Source organism: Polypterus senegalus, chromosome 10, assembly GCF_016835505.1.
Source record: "Polypterus senegalus isolate Bchr_013 chromosome 10, ASM1683550v1, whole genome shotgun sequence".
NCBI lineage: Eukaryota > Metazoa > Chordata > Cladistia > Polypteriformes > Polypteridae > Polypterus > Polypterus senegalus.
The window spans coordinates 31,817,304-31,823,465 of NC_053163.1; positions in this window are offsets into that span (position 1 = coordinate 31,817,304).

Here is a 6,162-nt window from a genome sequence, read left to right on the forward strand (position 1 = left end):
GCAGAGATGGACACTACTAAAAGTCCCCAGTGTAACCAAAGCAGCATGGCTCCACATCAATGTCCAATATGTGGTAAGAGATTCACGATGAAAAGGTATCTTACCAGGCACCAGAAAATTCACACTGGAGAGAAACCTTTTTGTTGTTCTGAGTGTGGGAAGAGGTTCTTAAAGAAATATCACCTTCAGCAACATGAGATGACCCATGCTGGAGACAAGCCATTTTCATGCGCCCAGTGTGGAAAGAATTTTAGCCGGAAGGACTATCTTCAACAGCACCAGCTTAATCCATACAGGTGTAAAACCTTATGGATGCAGTCAGTGCGGCCAGAGGTTCCTACGGAAATATTACCTACGGCAACATCACTTAATCCACACAGGAGAAAAGCCATATTGTTGTTCTCATTGTGGAAAAAAATTCAAACACAAGATCAGCCTTGTCCACCATCAGCGGATACACACAGGAGAAAAGCTGCACTGTTGCAATGAATGTGGCAAACAGTTCACATTAAAAAGTATTCTTCAAAACCACCAAAGAATTCATACCAGGGAAAAACCATACTGCTGCACTGAATGTGGAAAGCGATTCAAACAGAAAGGTCATCTTCAGCAACACCAGTGTAAGACAATGCTACTTATGTGATGCTGCTCTTCTAAGATTAATCCGATTGAACTGAAAAGTATATTTTATTAGGGGAAATAATGTAGATTTTTATATCAGTACAGGAAAAACAAATATAAATTATCTTAAAAAAAACAACTTTGTCATGGCATTGCTTTATTGGAAGAACAAGAGAAAATCCACTTGGACAAAACAAGCAGACACTTTCAAAACAGTAGACTCTACTTTTCCTTGTAATGCCTAATAAAGAATTTATTTGGATACCAGCCACTACTGAAAATATTCATATATCCAATTTAGAGTGATAATTTTGCCTCTATGTTCTAAATTAAACCAAATCCATTTACATTTTAGGGTAAGACGGTGCTGAAATAGAGAAGTGGAGGCAAGTCTGCGAAGTGATTGATTATAAATGTCTAGGTACTGTTGTAAGAAAATATTCAAATTCATATGACTTGTCCTGCCCTTTTTGTGGTATTAACAGGCTCCAGTATTGAACCACTAAAGCATTACAGATTCTCCACTTTGAAAAACACTTCGTTCAGGAAGATTGCGACCATCCACATACGCTAGATTTGGGGTCACAAGGAGACAAAGGCTGTCCTTGAAATGCAGAGTGCAAGACAGAAACCAAACAAGGAGCTCGGCCACCTCATGGCAGACCCACTCAGTGCCTGGCCGGTGTAGAGATTAGAGGGAGATTTAATGATTTGGGGGCCCTCGTAAATCCCACTGGGGCGGCACGGTGGCACAGTGGTAGTGCTGCTGCCTCGCAGTTAGGAGACCCGGGTTCACTTACCAGGTCCTCCCTGCGTGGAGTTTGCATGTTCTCCCCGTGTTAGCGTGGGTTTCCTCCCACAGTCCAAAGACATGCAGGTTAGGTGGATTGGCAATTCTAAATTGTCCCTACTGTGTGCTTGGTGTATGTGTCCTGTGGTGGGTTGGCGCCCTGCCCGGTATTTGTTCCTGCCTTGCGCCCTGTGTTGGCTGGGATTGGCTCCAGCAGACCCCTGTGACTCTGTATTCGGATTCAATGGGTTGGATAATGGATGGATAAATCCCACTGATCACACTTTCCATACTTATTAGTGTAAAGCAGGGGTGGGCAAACTTTTCTGGCAGTGGGAAAAATTGTTAAAAAAAATGACTCATGCAGTGGGCCGTATAAAATCTAACTATGCCTATGAACCCAGGCAAACTAGCCAATATTTTAATCTCAAATATTAACATTTAAAATAGTTGTTCAAAAATTGTTTGAATTGTAAAACGTTTTTATTAAAAGTTATTAAGGGCAATTCTCAAACCCTAATCATTAACAGCAATTTTATGCCATTGTTCTGGTCATGAACATGAAGCTGCTTGCTTCTGCACAAATGGTGAAATGAAATGCTGGATGTCTCAACAATGTATTGCAAAGATCTGTTGGTATCTGTTAGTGTGCTTCTATACCTGCTTTTAGTAATTTTGCTTGTTACAAGACCTGCATGCAGTTGAGACTGATGTCATGCCAGGATGTGTGCAAAGTCTAGAGCGGGGAGAGTCATAAGCAATGTGCAGTCTGTAGAAATCATTGTAGACAGTGTGGTGTCATGATTAAAGCTTTGGACTTTAAACCTTGGGATTGTGGATTCAAATCCTGCTAATGACATTGTGTGACCATAAGCAAGTCACTCGACCTGCCTGTGCTCCTATTGGAAAAACAAAAGAAATGTAACCAACTGTATCATAAATCTTGTGAGTCGCCTTGGATAAAGGCATCAGCCAAATCAGTAAATGTAAATCATGAAAAGAAACGTTGGTAGGCATATTATGAATCTGTCCTGTTGCCATCCATCCATTTCCCAGCCCACTATACGCTGAGTAGACTTGCTATCCCAGCATAAGTCAGGCACTAGGCAGGTTGCCAGTCATTCACAGGGTGAACACTCACACAGACCAGTTTAATCCACCAGTTCACCTAAGCCTGCGTGTGTTTGGACTGTGGGAAGCACACGAAGGAAACTCACACAATCACAAGTAGAACATGCAGGAATCACTCAGAATGCGAACCCCAGTCTTTTTCCTGTGAGGCCGCAGCATTATCCAGCTGGATAAGTAATGTTATCATTAGTGTTTACTTGGCTGATGTTTTTATCCAAGGGGACTTAAAACACTTGAGTGACAGAATTGGTTCAATTTCTGTGGCTTTTCCAAATGGAGCACAGGCAGTGTCTTGTTCTTGGTCACACGATGTCAGCAGCAGGACTTGAATTCACAACCTCGGAGTAGAAGGTCCAACGACTTTGACACTACACCACACTGCCTGTCATAATATACTCAGCAAAAAAAGAAACGTCCTCTGACTTTCAACTGTTTTTACTTTCAGTAAACTTAATGTGTAAATATTTGTATGAACACTAAAAGAGTCAACACCATAAGACATAAACTAAAAATGTTTCACAATGTGTCCCTGAATGAAGGGAAGCTCAAAATCAAAAGTACCAGTCAGTATCTGGTGTGGCCACCAGCTGCTTGAAGTACTGCAGTGCATCTCCTCCTCATGGACTGGACCAGATTTGTCAGTTCTTGCTGTGAGATGTTACCCCACTCTTCCACCAAGGCACCTGCAAGTTCCTGGACATTTCTGGGGGGAATGGCCCTAGCCCTCACCCTGCGATCCCACAGGTCCCAGACGTGCTCAATGGGATTGAGATCCGGGCTCTTCCACTGCGAGGATGATCAGCTGTCCTTCCTGTCTCCCTGTAGCACTGTCTTAGGCGTCTCACAGTGCGGACATGGCAATTTATTGCCCTAGCCACATCAGCAGTCCTCATGCCTCCCTGCAGCATGCCTAATGCACGTTCACGCAGATGAGCAGGGACCCTGGGCATCTTTCTTTGGGTGTTTTTCACAGTCGGTAGACAAGTCTCTTTAGTGTCCTGCGTTTTTAGAACTGTGACCTTAAATGCCTACTTTCTGTAAGCTGTTAAGGTCTTAACGACCATTCCACAGGTGCATGTTAATTAATTGATTATGGTTAATTGAACATGCATGGAAAACATTGTTTAAACCCTTTACAATGAAGATTTGTAAAGTTATTTGGATTTTTAAAACATTATTGTTGAAATACACAGTCCTGAAAAAGGGACGTTTCTTTTTTTGCTGAGTATATATAACTTAAAGAGCATGGACGTGCAACATTAAGAGTGAGCATTCAGATAAAGTGTTCCTGGCAGATAAATACAAAACTGTTTTCCTAAAAGTTTTACTTCATATTAAACTTTATTCTTGTTGACTCTTTACAAAAGCTTGCTCAATACAGTTTAATCAGACAGCCCTTCTCACCACTCTCCACATTTTAAACTTTAGCTTTACCCTCTTTTTCTTCTTCTTCTTCTTTAAACCCTTTCTGTCATTCCTCCTGATGTGTCTATCACGTCACCATTTTGTGCCTCTTTTTTCCTGTAGGTGCCGCCATTTTGTGTTTCTGGGCACTTTCGCTACCCGATTTGCGCGCGCACTTTACTATTACGACAGGCACCAAAAGAGATGCGGACTTCCAGAGCGCCACTCGACTGAGGAGGCTGACGCTTTTAATTATACGTCAGTGATAATGCCTGTCTATAGTACGGTTGGGTTTGGGGCAGGGGTATCGTTATCTGAAGCGAGTCAAGTAAACCACGTGACAAACCCTTTAATCCAATTGGCTGTCCCAGCGGACCTACTGAATCCCGGAGTAGCGGAGGTCTATCGCTGGAGTCTATTGGCGGTTGCTAGGCATGTGATGCCTGTGTTAGATAACTTGCGACAGCCAGGCATAGAAAACATGTATGTGAACTTTACAATTTAAAGGCACAGAAAAATATGACTAACGCTATTTAAGTAATTTAGAAATGAGGTTTGACTTTTGTTTCATTTTATATCTGACGATCAGTTTTCTCGGTTTTGAACAGGAAGGCGTTCGATGGATTTGGGGAAGGGCAGGAGACGGAGTAGTCAATCACGATCACAATCTAAAGACAGACAAGGGTTTGAATGAGCCGATCATTAAGGTCGTATGGCCTGTGGCGTGCCGTGTTGTATTTTATTTTATTTTTTTGTGAAAACACTGGCGTAAGGAATGGGATTGCAAAATGAAGTCCAAAGTGCACTTTTCAGGGCATCAATAAACAGAATATTAAGCTGTTTTTAGAGGTGTTCATAAAATATATATGTATATAATTATAGCTGTATTGCAAACTACCACTTTTTATGGATATATGTCCAGTTCGTTTTACTCAGGCTCGTCTTTTAACTCCTGCTATTTTTTTCATTCTTGTGACTTTCAACTAACAACGGTTTCTTTCCTGCATAAGCTTAAACGGCGACTCACAGCCTGGCCAAGTAACGAACCGTCCATAATCACATTATCTCTTTCCCCGTACGGACTAGGCAGCTCTTGCATTAACTGCAATACTGAAATTCTTTTAACTCCACTTCGTAAAACCACACGAGCTACTCCTCCTTCTATGAAAATCACACACGAATCCACTTCCATTTCCAAAAGGATCCCCAAACTGAAACCACCCACACGAACTCCCTAACTGATCCGCGGCGATGGCTTTAAACTATTTAAACGAGTTCACAAATCCAGTCATTCAAGTGGCATGAGCACACACTGTTCTATTAATTTAAATTAAAATAAAAAAAAGCCGGCCAGTTCAGACCCAACAGTCGCAACACCGTAATTAGTTTAGACGTTATAAACGCTGTGGGTTTTCTTCGTGACAACTTTCTCAGCACTATATATACAGGCATCTGTGTGGAGATTTGTACCGGCATTTGAGAAGGCGACTAAGCTTTGAGGACCGCAATCGGTAGAAACTTCCGGCTGTACAAGGTTGGCGTTCGGGGTTACTATGACGACCGGAGGAGAAAGTGATTTTTTTTTCTTTTTCCAAAATTTTATTATAGAAATAAAGAATATACATGAAATGGACAATAAAATAATAAAATCTAATACAAATATTATGCGTTATTATTCATTAAAAAGAGTGATATTTACTGTAATAATAAATGAAAATCCTTAAAAAAAACTGTAGGATCTTGTTATTTTGCAATTTTTGAAAACTTTCTATATAATGAAAATTTTTTTCAAGGTGAATTAGAAAAACATAAAAAATTGGGATAATAATTTAAGCTCTTCAGTTTGTGGATGTGACATATCTCTAAAAACATGAACAAACCTACAATATACGTATATTAACTTTTTGTCTATCTGATTGTGTACACAATAATATATCGTCCAGAGTTAGTGGAATACTGAGCTTCTCCTCATTGAGATCCCCTGATTATTCCAATAACCTCTAAAGAGGTCCTAATCAAAAATAAGTGTGACATGGTCTGTTTTAACAGCCAATTAAAAGTGCACTTCTAATAAATTAATATTTCTTTGCAGAATATTTTTCCTGAGCTATTTTATAGAAACCATCCCCCATTTTGTTGGAAATACAATACTCGGTGGCAATTTTAAGAATTGTCTCCACTCAATCTTTGGAAACAATCTAAGACAATAATATTTT